Source organism: Pollicipes pollicipes, unplaced genomic scaffold (assembly GCF_011947565.3).
Source record: "Pollicipes pollicipes isolate AB1234 unplaced genomic scaffold, Ppol_2.1 Scaffold_2686;HRSCAF=3144_pilon_pilon_pilon, whole genome shotgun sequence".
NCBI lineage: Eukaryota > Metazoa > Arthropoda > Thecostraca > Pollicipedomorpha > Pollicipedidae > Pollicipes > Pollicipes pollicipes.
In genome coordinates this window covers 80,749-96,698 of record NW_023596156.1, presented here as the reverse complement: position 1 = coordinate 96,698, position 15,950 = coordinate 80,749, and the positions used below count along the sequence as shown (strand labels likewise).

At 48.4% G+C, this 15,950-nt stretch overlaps 8 non-coding genes across 8 annotated transcripts; 6 read left to right on the top strand and 2 right to left on the bottom strand.

Moving 5' to 3' along the window:
- Positions 1 to 1,613: 1,613 nt before the first annotated feature.
- Positions 1,614 to 1,697, top strand: TRNAL-CAG (transfer RNA leucine (anticodon CAG)). The gene has a single exon. It is a non-coding gene; the product is annotated as a tRNA-Leu (tRNA).
- Positions 1,698 to 4,538: 2,841 nt separating this feature from the next.
- Positions 4,539 to 4,610, top strand: TRNAQ-CUG (transfer RNA glutamine (anticodon CUG)). The gene has a single exon. It is a non-coding gene; the product is annotated as a tRNA-Gln (tRNA).
- Positions 4,611 to 5,027: 417 nt separating this feature from the next.
- TRNAL-CAG (transfer RNA leucine (anticodon CAG)) lies at positions 5,028 to 5,111 on the bottom strand. Its single transcript has one exon. It is a non-coding gene; the product is annotated as a tRNA-Leu (tRNA).
- A 1,498-nt stretch (positions 5,112 to 6,609) lies between these two features.
- TRNAQ-UUG (transfer RNA glutamine (anticodon UUG)) lies at positions 6,610 to 6,681 on the top strand. The gene has a single exon. It is a non-coding gene; the product is annotated as a tRNA-Gln (tRNA).
- A 3,449-nt stretch (positions 6,682 to 10,130) lies between these two features.
- Positions 10,131 to 10,202, top strand: TRNAQ-CUG (transfer RNA glutamine (anticodon CUG)). The gene has a single exon. It is a non-coding gene; the product is annotated as a tRNA-Gln (tRNA).
- Positions 10,203 to 12,155: 1,953 nt separating this feature from the next.
- TRNAQ-UUG (transfer RNA glutamine (anticodon UUG)) lies at positions 12,156 to 12,227 on the top strand. The gene has a single exon. It is a non-coding gene; the product is annotated as a tRNA-Gln (tRNA).
- Positions 12,228 to 12,720: 493 nt separating this feature from the next.
- On the bottom strand, positions 12,721 to 12,804 carry TRNAL-CAG (transfer RNA leucine (anticodon CAG)). The gene has a single exon. It is a non-coding gene; the product is annotated as a tRNA-Leu (tRNA).
- Positions 12,805 to 15,695: 2,891 nt separating this feature from the next.
- On the top strand, positions 15,696 to 15,767 carry TRNAQ-CUG (transfer RNA glutamine (anticodon CUG)). The gene has a single exon. It is a non-coding gene; the product is annotated as a tRNA-Gln (tRNA).
- Positions 15,768 to 15,950: the final 183 nt, after the last annotated feature.

Below are 15,950 nucleotides of genomic sequence, written 5' to 3'. Positions count from 1 at the left end.
AAATCCAGCTTATTTGAATAGTAGAAACGTAGCAATTGCACACCCCGTTTCTGGAATTTCAGGTATCAACAATTGTGCAAGAATGAATGCTTGTTCGCGGATGAAACAAGAACTACCGTCAACGCAATTTGCTTTTAGGGTTTTAACGAAATATTTTAAGTTGCCATTACCAGAACACAGTCGCTGATGTATTACGGTTATGTTCCTAGAAGGTGTTTCTTGCTGGCATAACAACTCAAAGCAGGTCTTTAAAAACATTTCTAGCGCGTTTCAGCATGCCACAAAATCGCAAACACGTTGGTCGAGATTACCAGATAACTAGTGTTTCGAAAGAACAGTAACTTTGTTATAGAATCCATCTTCTCAGTGATGGAGCAACATTACAAAACAAAGACAAATTCTCAAAGCTGGCAAGAGGACGCCATGTTACGAGCCATTGCTGCTGCTGTATATGAACAGGTAGAATACGAGGCAGTGTTAACACTATTAATTATTAATTTTTCATGCTGCATTTGTATCACAGGTTGACTAAAACGCCTGATGTGAGCCACGTGGTGCGGTTTGGGAGAGGGGACTAGCGCTAATCTGTGGAACGTCCGGTATGTTTGGTCAACTTTTTCAAAAGGCAGAATGGGTTATGTATTTACTGTACTAGGTGGTCTCATTCGACCCGCTTTCCCGCTTATAAGAAAAACGTGGTCTGCACCATGTTGCATGCGAAAGCACACGGTCAAATCGTGAGCGGAATTTAGTGACGACAAGCTTCAGCGCTGTTCATGATGCAACGTGTTGACTTTTTCAGGAACAACTGAATGTGGATGGATAACGGATTGCCATTACCATAAACGCGAAGGGACATCGTGAAGAGGCCTCGAGACATGTATCGTTTCAGCCTTTCTTAACAAGGATTACGAACGTGCATGGCAGCATACGATGAACAGCGTGCTATGAACATCAGTGCAACATCAGCGCTAAGTGACATCATGAAGGGTAGAGGAAACAACGTGGCTTGATGCTGAAAATGTCTGTCAGAAGTGGGGTTCGAACCCACGCCCGGAGAACCGGACCGCGACCTGAACGCAGCGCGTTGGAGCGCTTGGCCACCCTGATATCAGCAAGTGCTCCGGGTACAAAATTGGCTTCGGCGTCGGCTGTGACTTTGACTTGATTTTTCGCCGACTTTCATAAACCCGGGGTTACAGTCGTAGGTAACAAGCCAGTTTCCTTTTGCACGTGAAGCTCTTGTCGAACCCTGAGTCTGATTCATGGGACATTAGTGGAATGTGCCACCTTCGGGAAAATAAAGCCCTGTTGAAACCTAAGCGCCATTTACATGTACGGATTGTGCTCGGTAGTGTTAGCGCAGTACCACTGATGCATAACGGGGAGCTTATTTTACTCTTGCCTTTTTACTAGAGCCTGAGAAAATCGACATCAGCTAAGGAATTGCATTTCGTTCGATATGTCGTGTCTCCTCTTGGTCTGAGTTATGCCCTTCACTCAGGCGAGTCTTTATTGAATACTTGCCTTGACTTTCGCGCCCGTTCGTACAGGCAAGCAGCCTCTTTCTAGCCGACACCCAGGCCAATTTTTCAGCCGCACCGGTCAGTGGTGTCAGGATGGCCGAGCGGTCCAAGGCGCTGCGTTCAGGTCGCAGTCCTGTTCTCCGGGCGTGGGTTCGAATCCCACTTCTGGCAGACGTGTTCTAGTCCAATTTCCGTCCTTTCAACGCTCTTTCCAATACCGTTTACCGAATATCCACCACATGGAGGGCGGTGGCCGATGTTTACGTGATGTTCATCGAGTCCCTCCGGGTATGGTAACAATCCTTGGGGAGGGCAGACAAAGACCCTCCATGACAGAAGGTCTACTGGCACGAATGCTATGCATCGGTGGTGGTGGCTATCCAGATTTCATCTTCACTTCTTTGTTGATAAATGAAAACGTGAGCTGTGAGCACCGCTACCGCCTAAAGGGAGCTTGCCACATTTCTTTGTTTTTTGTTTTTTGGATTATGAGCGTCCGCTTTGATTGGAAATGCTAGTTTTCTCAAAGTCCTTCTGAATAGCTCCGAATTTCCATTGGAAGTAGACGCTCCGGCGGTATGTCACTGGAACATCTGCCTACCACTATGGAAGTGGTATATCTTCATGTGGCTTGTTTTTTTTTCAAACGTGAGTGTTCTGCAATGTTTGTCATGCACATATTTGTCAAAATGCATGCATAATAGAGGGTACGAAATTTTGAAACACTTCTTCGCGAAAAAGATGCACACACATGAGGTTGATACCACGAGAATTAGACTGCGGCCGTCTTCAGGTGCCACTACGGCCGTGCTGTGCTGAGTACTGTGAAGGACTAGATGATGTTTGTCTTTCAGTCATGCATGCGCTATAGCCTCAGTTATCTTCTTGGAATGCTGGGACTTCAATAAGGATCTGCCAGCCAAGCCAACCGGGCAGGACGCCCTTCCCGACGTTCTGCGATCCAAAGCCAGAGACTAAACGCTAATGAATTTGTCATGCAGTTGTGTACGGTCCGGCGAAGGATCGAGTGGGGCCCACTGACCCATGGCTCACCAAGGGTGGAAAATTGGGGCAAAATGACGCACTTATATAGGCTGCAGGAAATCTAGGACACTCGTTTGGAGAAATATTGGTCATTATAGTATGCCATGAGGTAAAATAAAGGGACATTTCATCACTTTACGAAAACCAGGCGTTCTTGTGTCATATTACTCGAGGTGGCTTCCTTTGATATCAAGCACCTATGCATACTTTCAAGCTGGCAGTGATCGCCCATACCCCTTCCCCCCTTTTTGGGGGCGGCACAGATAACCAGGTAGCATCAGCCTGGATGCGGGTTGTAGGCTACCGTATCTGATTATCAGTATGGTGGATAATGAGATATTTCGCTCCATGCTGTCATACCGCCATACGTCAGCCCCGTGTTGTAACGGTTAACGGTTGACATCAAATAATGGACCTTGCCCTTATTTACCTTATTCTCCGCGCATTTTGCATTGTGGACCAAACTGGATTCCTCTCTATTGACGCTAGCATGGGGAGGTTGTACATGTCCCAAATAGTATGGTACACGAAGGAGCACGGGAACCTGCCAAAACTGTGTACGGTACATGTGCACTTTTCAATATCGTTAAACACTTCTTCATCCTCAATTGGGAGGAGTTGCCCCGTCTACCCATTGCACTTATGGTGCATTTGGACGCGGTGTAGATTACCAGATAGTACCAATCTGGATCCAGGTTGTGGGATGCAGCTGTATCCTGTCACTGGACTGGCGATGCCGTACAGTCGCAGCATGATCAAGACATTTATTTGATGTATGCCTTAAGTTGCTTTTGTAGCAGCACGGAAAATTTGTGGTCTCATTTACTACCTACCATCACATGTGCAAACGCCGCCTCCCCCCCCCCCCCCCCATCCCGTGGTGTAACGGTCAGCACCCAGCACTCTGAATCCTGTGATCCGAGTCCAAATCTCGGTGGGCCTGTTCCGGGGGTTATCTTATACATTCAACCTCGTCGATGAACAATCAGATTCTCGGATTGCGAGAAATGCGCGCTTGTCTGCACGGGATTCATAACCGCTAGGAAGTCACATGCGCGTGAGGCAAGGGTTTCCCTAAAATCGCTAAAATTTGCCCTCACTCGGCATATGTCACGGTCAAGCTTTTGCTTCAACAATGAACAAGTGAAGGCGAAGCCCATCTCACTATGACCACCAACGCATAGCGATGACTTCAAGAGGCCTGAAGGCATGCTGGGGGTCAGCCCGCCCGGCCCAGTCATTGTAGTCACGTCGGAAAGACCCGAGGAATGGCGCATAATCATCCGTATGTCATACTAGATACTAGATATGTCAGTGATGTGCAGTGATATGTGGGAGAAAAGCCGCAAAAGCACTCGATGTCAAAGACGCCTGTTAGATGCGGGATTCGAACCTACGCCCAGTGAACGATCTGCGACCGAACGCAGCGCCTTGGACCGCCCGGCCATACTAACAGTCCGCAAAACGCGGTGAATGGAATCAGTAGCGCTTCGACTGTGGCTTTTGATTAATTTCGCGCCATTGCGTTTCAAGCGCCCGACAAATGGTCTCCAGAGAGGGCAGCTCGTGGCGTAAACAATGCATGAAATAGTTAACGAAAGCGTATTCGTTTCTTTCTTATTTGCCCTATTTTGAATGCAGCTTAGATTGGGTAAGAAATCATCTCCCTTTCTACTAATGCTATCGTGCAGAGGTTTTTTATTCCCTAAATGAGATGGCATCCACAAGAACGCGGGAACTTGCCAGTAATGGGAAGTGGACATGCGCACTGTTTCAGATTGGTAGACGCATTTCTTGCTATGTATGCTATGCGTAGCAGGTGCATTACTGTTTGAGTTTCAAAACTAGAGACCCAACCGTCTATGCTCATCCCCCTTCTGGTGCATTTAGGCGCAGCACAGGTTACCAGGTAGTCACAGCTTGGATCCAGGTTGAAGGATTCATTTGCATCCAGTTACGCCGTACGCCGGCCCCGTGGTGTAACGGTTAGCACTCAGGACTCTGAATCCTGCGATCCGAGTTCAAATCTCGGCGGGACCTGTCACACCCGTGGTTTTGTACATTCGTCCGTGTCGATCCAGCTAAGACTTCAGGGAGTCAACACTTCCGCGGCACGTAATGTGGGAGACATAATTGCGCGAAGGCGGACAATGACTGAAGTTCGGGCGCAAGTCTTGTGTGTGTTTCGGATTACGAGAGCTGTGCACTCAGCAACATGGGGGTCACATGTTGGTTGAGGTTATCATCGTCATCACGCATAGCGATGACCCCAGGAGGCCTGAAGCATTGCTGGGTCTCAGCCTGCTAGGCTCAACTATTACAGTCACGCGCAGGAAAACTGATGAATGGCGCACAATCATCTATATATTTTGCTAGGCAGGCTGGAGTACGTGATGTGCGGCGCTATGTGGTCGATATGTGGATATGATATGCGGTGGTGCCCGATACCGAAAACCCTGTCAGAAGTGGGATTCGAACCCACGCCCGGAGAACCGGACTGCGACCTGAACGCAGCGCCTTGGACCGCTCGGCCATCCTGACGCACGGGATGGACGCGAACGAAAAATTGGGGTGTGCCTCGCTGGTTTCTCCTTTCAGTGATTTTTTACTTTTCGGTCACAATCGACAATATTTTTTATATTATTTAAAGACATTTCTGGTGAAGACAGCAAATGACAAACAGTATTTCAAGACGGTGAAAAGAGACTGAAAGCGCAGGTTACGCCCGGTGTGCGTGCAACCGGTCCCAGTTTGGAATTTGCCCCACAACCGGACCCTGGCAGATGCCAAAACCCGGTACTAGATGTAGCCGTGACATCCTTCGATTTCAAACTCGGGTGGGTATCGGTTGCTCCTTGTCCTGGATTTACGTGATGTTCTTCGTGGTGATGATACTAAAACGGTACGAATGTGGCCACAGGTCTCAGCATCGTTGTCAATGCCCGCTGATCATATACTTAGTATTTGCATGTCTTAGTCGCCCTAGCTATACTCTTGGAACGGGCAAACGAAAAGAAGGCACAATTAGGAAGTAATCATCCATTAATGTGTCTATATTTTACCCGACCCAGGTATCGATTTGTCTATTGATATAACAGCCGTGGAAAACAGCAGCAAGCAGCAGAGACGGGATGCGTGCACCTTTCAATGTTTTGCAAACATTTCTTACAATGCAACTCCCCCTGCTATAACGTTACTTGTGTTAAGAAGCTGGAGACAAGGGCCACCGACCCCCCCCCCCCCAAACGCCCTCCCCACTGTTTTCGTACATTTGGACACCGAATAGATTGCCAGGCAGCATGTGCTATAAATCTGGATCCCGATTATTACAGGATCCCAACGTGTCGCGTCCATCCCCTGGTGATATGACATGATCCTGCCGCCTATTCATACTATGCCGAACAGCCTGCTGCTGATCAGGCCCGGGCGACTGAAGGGCGTTGCATGCTTGATTATTAGAACGGTCGGTCTGTGAAAGAACTCACTGTCTGTTGTCTCGCTATCACCCACCGACCCCGTGGTGTAACGGCTAGCACTGAGGACTTGGGCAACAATAGGTGCGTCTTGTCCTTTTTACCCTATTTTCCATGCAGCTCAGGCTTCGCACAGCATCAGCACCTTGCTACTACTGCTACCGCGAAGAGATTATATACCGTAACTGATATGACACCCACAGAAGCGCAGGAACCTGCCAGAATGGGAAACGGACATGCACCTTTTCCGCATTGGTTTACATATTTCTCGTCATGCAGCATAGCAGTTTTCTGTCATTTCAGCTGTAGAAATGAGGGAGTGGTCGCCTCTGCCCATCCTCTTGTCATGCATTTGGACGCGGTTGATGCATTTTGACTTTCCATAACATGATCAAGCCGCCAGTTCGTGTTTCCATTTCAGTTCAAGTTCGATCGAAATCCAAATCGAAATCAATTTCGGAGAATATCTAAACAGCGCTTGCCACGGGAAATCAGTCCTGGAGGATTTTTTACGTAAAAGTAAGGAAAACAAGCATTCGCTGCCTGCTGTCACACCAGTAAGTCACGGTCCCGTGGTGTAACGGTTAGCACTCAGGACTTTGAATCCTGCGATCCGAGTTCAAATTTCGGCGGGACCTGTCATACACGTGATTTTGCGCATTCGACAACGTCGATGAGCCCAAGACTATACGCGTCGACTCAGTGACACGGGACCTGAAGAGACATAATGGCGCGGAGGCGGCAAGCACTGACGTCAGTGCGTGGGTCTAGTGGGTTTCTCAGATTACAAGAGCTGTGCGCTTGTTTGCCACACGTCTTGCCAGGCACCTGAGTAGCTTGAGGGTCGCTAAATGCCAGAGTTTTGTGACGCTGTAAATTGTGGGAAGTGGGAGCCTGTAGAACCCCCTATGGCTCGTGATGAGCATGTTACAAGTGCCCACCCCCTCCGTAGGCTCGTAACAACGGACCTCCTTTTGCACGCGAAAGTCTGTTGGCAAACCATGAAGTGTTATTATTCCCAGAGCAACCAGCTGAAATAGCACGTAAACATGTGTGTTGACCTACGCCTGCTGAAAGAGCGAACAGCGGTGTCACATGGGAACAACGAAAAGTGAAACGACCATTATCGAAAAACGTTGTCAGAAGCTGGATTCGAACCCACGTCCGGAGACCCGGACTGCGACCTAAATGCAGCGCCTTGGACCGCTCGGCCATCCTGACACATGGTCTTAACGCGGGCGAAAAATTGGGCTGCGCGTCGGTGGAGGCTTCTTTCAATGACTTGTTACAATTTGGTTAATCGACATTATTTGTGATATAATTTAGGAAATTCCCAGTGAGGGCAATAAATGACAAACAGTATTCCAAGGCGGTGAAAAGTGCCCGGTGTGTGCCCGGTGTGTGTGCAAACGGTCCAGGTTTGAAGTTTCCCGCACAACCGGACCCTGGCTTCTGCCGAGATCTGGTGCTAGATATCGTCGCTACATCCTTCAATTTCAAACTCGGGTACGCATCGGTTGGTACTTGCCTGGTTTTACGCGATGTTTTACATGATGATGATGGTAAGACAGTACGAAGGTGGCCACAAGTCTCAGCATCGTTGTCAAGCATTCCCTGGCCACTTGTAAATGCTTGCCAATTCCCATGTTTAAGTCGTCCTAGCTATACCTTTGGAGCGGAAATAGGAAAAGAGAGCAAAAAGAGCAAGTAGCCATTCCTTCATGTAAGTATATTTCACCCGACAGCTGTATCCATTCGTCCATGATACAACACTGGTGGGGAATTGCGAGCGGTAGGGATGGGATAAGTACATCTTTATACGGGTTGAAAACATTTATTACCACGCAACTCTGTCTGGTGTAATGCAACTCAACTCCCGCACCGTTTACGTGTATTTGGACACCGAGTAGGTTGCCAGGTAGTATGTACTATGAATCTGAACCTGGTTATAGGTTCCCTTTCTTTCCAGCCACATGTCTGCTGACATGACATGATCCAGCTGACTGTTCACATTATGTCCTGCGACTGAACGGGTCCTGACGACCGAACGGCGTTGTTTGCCTGATTATCAGCACGGTAGGCTTGTGAGAGAACTTGCTGTCTGTTGTCCCGCAATCACCCACCAGCCCCGTGGTGCAACGATTAGCGCTGATGATTTGGGCAATAATTGATGCGTTTTGTCCTTGTTTTCTCTATTTTTCATGCAGGTAAGGCTTCGAGCGACATCAACCACTGAGCTACTAATGCTATCGCGAAGATATTTTAGACTCCCTAACTAAATGGCACCCCAGTTTTAGTATCCAGGTTTTGGACCACTCACAGAGGCGATCAAAGTGCGCCTGCAGTCTAAGACATCTCATTTCTATACAACATACATCATCACAGGCTTGAATGCGCTCACATGACATCACTTTTCAGTTTGACTACACCCGTTGGGCGTTCATGGCATACCGCCCTTTTCCACGAGGCACTTGCAAGGGTCGACATTGTAAACAATGGGTTTGTCGCACGACTACCCGCTGTCGGCAATCACTTTTTCCCAGATTTACCCTCAACTGACTTTTTCAGCCAACAAAATCATTCCGATCTGATGTGCTTAGGTTCGCCGGCACACATGGAACATTCTCTTGATGACCGCTGTGTCTGAGCGTGTAAGGTGCATGTGCGACTGTGTAATGCGTATATGTGTGCGTTTGGTTAAGTTTTTTTGTTTGTGTGCATCGTACATTTATTGTTTTTAAAACTTGACTGCTTCCATAATTGGGCTTTTTGACTGTGGAATGCTTATGTCCTAAATAAACAAGTAAATGAATAAATCTCCAGGAGCGCAGTAACCTGCGATATGTGAAAAGTGGGCATGCGCATTTTTTCAGATTGATGAACACATTTCTTGTCACGCAGCGTAGCAGGCACACTGCTGCTTGAGTTATAGAGCTGAGTGAGTGGCCGCCTCTGCCTATGCCCTTCTCATGTATTTGAACGCGGCTGACGCATTTGGACTTTTCATCACACGATAAAGCCGATTATTTGTGTTATACCTAGCGGCGATCGCGAGGAGAATACGTATTGACGGCCGGAGGGCGTTGTGTGCTGGATTATCAGCGTGGAAGATAATGGGATAATTTTTTGCATGCTATCATATATCTGGAGACCGACCCGTGGTGTAACGGTCAGCACTCAGGACTCTGAATCCTGCGATCCGAGTTCAAATCTCGGCGGGACCTGCAACGCCCGTAGTTTTGTGCATTCAACCGGATCGATTAAAGCGGACAGTGATTAAATGCCCGTGTGATTTTCAAATTACGAGAGATGAGCACCCATCCGCATGAGTCATAACCACGTGGGGGATACGTGCTGTATGAGGTTATCATCGTCATCATTGTATAGCGAAGACGCCAGAAGACCTGGAGACATGCTGCACCTCAGCATGCCAGGCCCAACCACTTAAGTCACGCCCGGGGAAAACAGATGAGTGGTGCACAATCATCGATATGTTTTGCTAGATAGGCTGAAGTATGTGACATTCAGGGCTTTATCGGAGAAAAAAGCGAGAGCACTCGACAGCGAAATCCCTGTCAGAAGTGGGATTCGAACCTACGCCCGGAGAACCGGACTGCGACCTGAGCGCAGCGCCTTGGACCGCTCTGCCATCATTACACATATGATGAACGCGAGCGAAAATTTGTGCTGTGCGTCGTTGGCGCCTTCTTTCAATGAGTTGTTGCTTTTCGGTGTTTCACACACTTTCAGATTGGTAGACGCCTTTCTTGCTATGCAGCGTGGCAGGCGTATTGCTGTTTGGGTTTCAAAAGTGGAGACCTAACTGCCCATGCTCATCCCCCTTCTGGTGCATTTGGGTGCAGCAGAGGTTACCAGGTAGTCACAGCTTGGATCCAGGTTGTAGGATTCATTTGCATCCAGTCACTTGTCTGGTGATGTCGCACAGATACAACATGAACAGCCGACTTTTCGTGTAGAAGTTACCGGCAGGAGAACACGTCGTGGTGCCCGAAGGGCGATATATACTGGATTATCAGCATGGTCGATGATGGATAATTCGCCGCATGCAGTCACATCGCCACACGCCGGCCCCGTGGTGTAATGGTTAGCACTCAGGACTCTGAATCCTGCGATCCGAGTTCAAATCTCGGCGGGACCTGTCGCACCCGTAGTTTTGTACATTCAACCGGGTCGATCCACCTAAGACTACAGGCATCCGACAATTCTGCGGCACGTAATGTGGAAACATAATTGCGCTAAGGTGAACGATGATCGACGTTCGGGTGCAAGTTTTGTGTGAGCTTCGGATTACGAGAGCTGCGCACTCAGCAACATGGGGATCACATGTTGGTTGAGGTTATCATCATCATCACGCATAGCGATGACCCCAGGAGGCCTGGAGCATTCCTGGGTCTCAGCCTGCTAGGCTCAACTACTTCAGTCACGCGCAGGAAAACTAATGAATGGCGCACAATCATCTATATGCTTTGCTAGGCAGGCTGAAGTACGTGATGTGCGGCGGAATGTGATAGATATGTGGATATGATATGCGGTGGCACCCGATACCGAAAAGCCATGTCAGAAGTGGGATTCGAACCCACGCCCGGAGAACCGGACTGTGACCTGAACGCCGCGCCTTGGACCGCTCGGCCATCCTGACGCATGGGGTGGACGCGAGCGAAAAATTGGGCTGTGCGTCGCTGGACACTTTAAGGACATTTATGGACATTTCTGGTGAAGAAAACGAATGACAAACAATATTTTAAGACGGTGAAAAGCGACTAAAAGCGCGCGTTGTGCCCGGTGTGTGTGCAACCGGTCCCAGTTTGAAATTTGCCCCACAACCGGACCCTGGTTGCTGCCAAAACCCGGTACTAGATGTAGCCGTGACATCCTTCGATTTCAAACTCGGGTGGGCGTCGGTTGCTCCTTGTCCTGGTTTTACGTGATGTTCTTCGTGGTGATGATACTACGACAGTACGAATGTGGCCACAGGTCTCAGCATCGTTGTCAAGTGCCCATTGATCATATACTTAGCAGTCTGCGTGTTTTAGTCACCCTAGCTTTACTCTTGGAACGGGCAAACGAAAAGAAGGTACCATTAGGAAGCAATCATCCATTAATGTACCTATATTTTACCTGACCCAGGTATCGATTTGTCTACTGATATAACAGCCGTGGAAAATTGCGAGCAGCAGGGACGGGATGAGCACACCTTTCAACGCTTTGCCAACATTTTTTATAGTGCATCTCCCCCTGGTATAATATTACTTGTGTTAAGGAGCTGGAGACAAGGGCCACCGATCCCCCCAAACCTCCTCCCCCTCTCTCTGTTTTCGTAAATTTAGACACCGAATAGATTGCCAGGTAGCATATGCTATGAACCTGGATCCCGATTATTACAGGATCCCGATGTTTCGCGTCCATCCCCTGGTGATATGACATGACCCTGCCGACTATTCATATTATGCCGAACAACCTGCTGCTGAACAGGCCCTGGCGAGCAAAGGGCGTTGCATGCTTGATTATTAGAACGGTAGGTCTGTGAGAGAACTCGCTGTCTGTTGTCTCGCTATCATCCACCGGCCCCGTGGTGTAACGGCTAGCACTGAGGACTTGGGCAACAATAGGTGCGTCTTGTCCTTTTTACCCTATTTTTCATGCAGCTCAGGCTTTGCACGGCATCAGTCCGTTGTTGCTGCTGCTACCGCGAAGAGATTTCATGTTCCGTAACCAATATGACACCCACAGAAGCGCAGGAACCTGCCAGAATGGGAATGGACATGCACCTTTTCCGTATTGGTTTACATATTTCTCGTCATGCAGCATAGCAGTTTTCTGTCATTTCAGCTGTAAAAATGAGGGAGTGGTCGCCTCTGCCCATCCTCTTGTCATGCATTTGGACGCGGTTGACGCATTTCGACTTTTCATGACATGATCAAGCCGCCAGTTCGTGTTTCCATTTCAGTTCAATTTCGATCGAAATCCAAATCGAAATCAATTTCGGAAAATATCTAAACAGAGCTCGCCACGGGAAATCAGTCGTGAATGATTTTTAGGTAAAAGTAAGGAAAACTTTTATTTACTGCCTGCTGTTACAACAAAAAATGGCGGTCCCGTGGTGTAATGGTTAGCACTCAGGACTTTGAATCCTGCGATCCGAGTTCAAATCTCGGCGGGACCTTTCATACGCATGTTTTTGCGCATTCGACCGCATCGATGAGCCCGAGACTATACAATTCCACTCCGTGACACGTGACATGAAGAGAAATAATGGCATGTGCAAGCAAGCAAGCAAGCAAGTGCGTGAGCATTGTGCGTTTCTCAGATTATAAGAGCTGCGCGCTTGTTTGCTACACGTCTCGCCAGGCACTGGAGTAGCTAGAGGGTCGCTAAATGCTAGAGTTTTGTGACTGTAAATTGTGGGAAGTGCGAGTCCGTAGAATTCCCTTTGGCCCGTAACTAGCATGCTACAAGCGCTCACCCAATCCGTAGGCTCGTAACAACGCACCTCTCATTGCAGGCGAAGGTCTCGTGTCAAACCATGAAGTGTTATTATTCCCGGAGCAACCAGTTCAAGTGGTGCATAAACATGTGTGCTGAGCTACTGCTGAAAGAGCAAACAGCAGTGTCATATGGAAACAACGAAAAGTGAAACGACCATTATCGAAAATCACTGTCAGAAGTGGGATTCGAACCCACGCCCGGAGAACCGGACTGCGACCTGAACGCAGCGCCTTGGACCGCTCGGCCATCCTGACGCATGGTGACTACGCGGGCGAAAAATTGAGCTGCGCGTCGGTGGCGGCTTCTTTCAATGATTTGTTGCAATTTGGTTAATCGACAATATTTGTGATGTCATTTAGGAAATTCCTAGTGAGGGCAATAAATGACAAACAGCATTCCAAGGCGGTGAAAAGCGCCTAATAGCGCAATTTGTGCCCGGTGTGTGTGCAACCGGCCCAGGTTTGAAGTTTGCCCCACAACCGGACCCTGGCTTCTGCCGAGATCTGGTGCCAGATATCGTCGTCACATCCTTCAATTTCAAACTCGGGTAGGCATTGGTTGGTACTTGCTCTGGTTTTACGCGATGTTCTACGCGATGTTTTACGTGATGATGATGATCAGACAGTACGAAGGTGGCCACAAGTCTCAGCATCGTTGTCAAGCATTCCCTGGCCACTTGTAAATGCTTGCCAATTCCCATGTTTAAGTCGTCCTAGCTATACCTTTGGAGCGGAAATAGGAAAAGAGAGCAAAAAGAGCAAGTAGCCATTCCTTCATGTAAGTATATTTCACCCGACAGCTGTATCCATTCGTCCATGATACAACACTGGTGGGGAATTGCGAGCGGTAGGGATGGGATAAGTACATCTTTATACGGGTTGAAAACATTTATTACCACGCAACTCTGTCTGGTGTAATGCAACTCAACTCCCGCACCGTTTACGTGTATTTGGACACCGAGTAAGTTGCCAGGTAGTATGTACTATGAATCTGAATCCTGGTTATAGGTTCCCTTTCTTTCCAGCCACATGTATGCTGACATGACATGATCCAGCTGACTGTTCACATTATGCCCTGCGACTGAACGGGTCCTGACGACCGAAGGGCGTTGTTCGCCTGATTACCAGCACGGTAGGCATGTGAGAGAACTTGCTGCCTGTTGTCCCGTTATCACCCACCGGCTCCGTGGTGTAACGATTAGCGCTGATAATTTGGGCAATAACTGATGCGTTTTGTCCTTATTTTCTCTAGTTTTCATGCAGGTAAGGCTTCGAGCGACATCAACTACTGAGCTACTAATGCTACCGCGAAGAGATTTTACACTCCCTAACTAAATGGCACTCCAGTTTTAGTCTCCAGGTTTTGGACCACTCACAGAGGCGATCCAAATGCGCCTGCAGTCTAAGACATCTCATTTCTATACAACATACATCATCACAGGCTTGAATGCGCTCACATGACATCACTTTTCAGTCTGACTACACCCGTTGGACGTTCATGGCATACCGCCCTTTTCCACGAGGCACTTGCAACGGTCGACATTGTTAACAATGGGTTTGTCGCACGACTACCCGTTGTCTGCAACCACTTTTTGGAAGATTCACCCTCAACTGACTTTTTCAGCCAACAAAATAATTCCGATCTGATGTGCTTAGGTTCGCCGGCACACATGAAGCATTTTCTTGATGACCGCTATATCTGAGCGTGTAAGGTGCATGTGCGACTGTGTAATGTGTATATGTGTGCGTTTGGTTAAGTTTTTTTTGTTTGTGTGCATCGTATATTTATTGTTTTTAAAACTGGACTGTTTCCGTAATTGGGCTTTTTGACTGAGGAATGCTTCTGTCCTAAATAAACAAGTAAATGAATAAATCTCCAGGAGCGCAGTAACCTGCGATATGTGAGAAGTGGGCATGCGCATTTTTTCAGATTGATGAACACATTTCTTGTCACGCAGCGTAGCAGATACACTGTTATTTGAGTTATAGAACTGAGTGAGTGGCCGCCTCTACCTATGCCCTTCTCATGTATTTGAACGCGGCTGACGCATTTGGACTTTTCATCACACGATAAAGCCGATTACTTGTATTATACCTAGCGGCGATCACCAGGAGAATATGTATTGACGGCCGGAGGGCGTTGTGTGCTGGATTATCAGCGCGGAAGATAATGGGGTAATTTTCTGCATGCCATCATATATCTGGAGACCGGCCCCGTGGTGTAACGGATAGCACTCAGGACTCTGAATCCTGCGATCCGAGTTCAAATCTCGGCGGGACCTGGAACGCCCGTAGTTTTGTGCATTCAACCGGATCGATTAAAGCGGACAGTGATTTATTGTCCGTGTGATTTTCAAATTACGAGAGATGAGCGCCCATCCGCATGAGTCATAACCACATGGGGGATACGTGCTGAATGAGGTTTTCATCGTCATCAGTGTATGGCGATGACGCCAGAATACCTGGAGACATTCTGCACCTCAGCATGCCAGGCTCAACCACTGAAGTCACGCCCGGGGAAAACAGATGAGTGGTGCACAATCGTCTACATGTTTTGCTAGATAGGCTGGAGTACGTGTTATGCAGGGCTTTACCGGAGAAAAAAAACGAAGCACTCGACAGCAAAATTCTTGTCAGATGTGGGATTCGAACCCACACCCGGAGAACCGGACTGAGACCTGAGCGCAGCGCACTGGACCGCTCGGCCATCATTACACATAGGGTGAACGCGAGCGAAAATTTGGGCTGTGCGTCGTTGGTGCATTCTTTCAATGGGTTGTTGCTTTTCGGTGTTTCACACACCTTCAGATTGGTAGACGCATTTCGTGCTATGCAGCGTGGCAGGTGTATTGCTGTTTGGGTTTCAAACCTGGAGACCTAACTGCCCATGCTCATCCCCCTTCTGGTGCATTTGGGTGCAGCACAGGTTATCAGGTAGTCACAGCTTGGATCCAGGTTGTAAAATTAATCTGCATCCAGTCACTTGTCTGGTGATGTCGCATAGATACAACACGATCAAGCCGACTTTTCGTATAGAGGTTTCCGGCAGGAGAACACGTCGTGGTGCCCGAAGGGCGATATATACTGGATTATCAGCATGGTCGATGATGGATAATTCACCGCATGCAGTCACATCGCCACACGCCGGCCCCGTGGTGTAACGGTTAGCACTCAGGACTCTGAATCCTGCGATCCGAGTTCAAATCTCGGCGGGACCTGTAGCGCCCGTGGTTTTGTACATTCAACCGGGTCGATCCACCTAAGACTACAGGGAGTCGACACTTCCGCGGCACGTAATGTGGGGGACATAATTGCGCTAAGGCGGACAATGATTGAAGTTCAGGCGCAAGCCTTGTGTGATTTTCGGATTACGAGAGCTGCGCACTCAGCAACATGGGGAT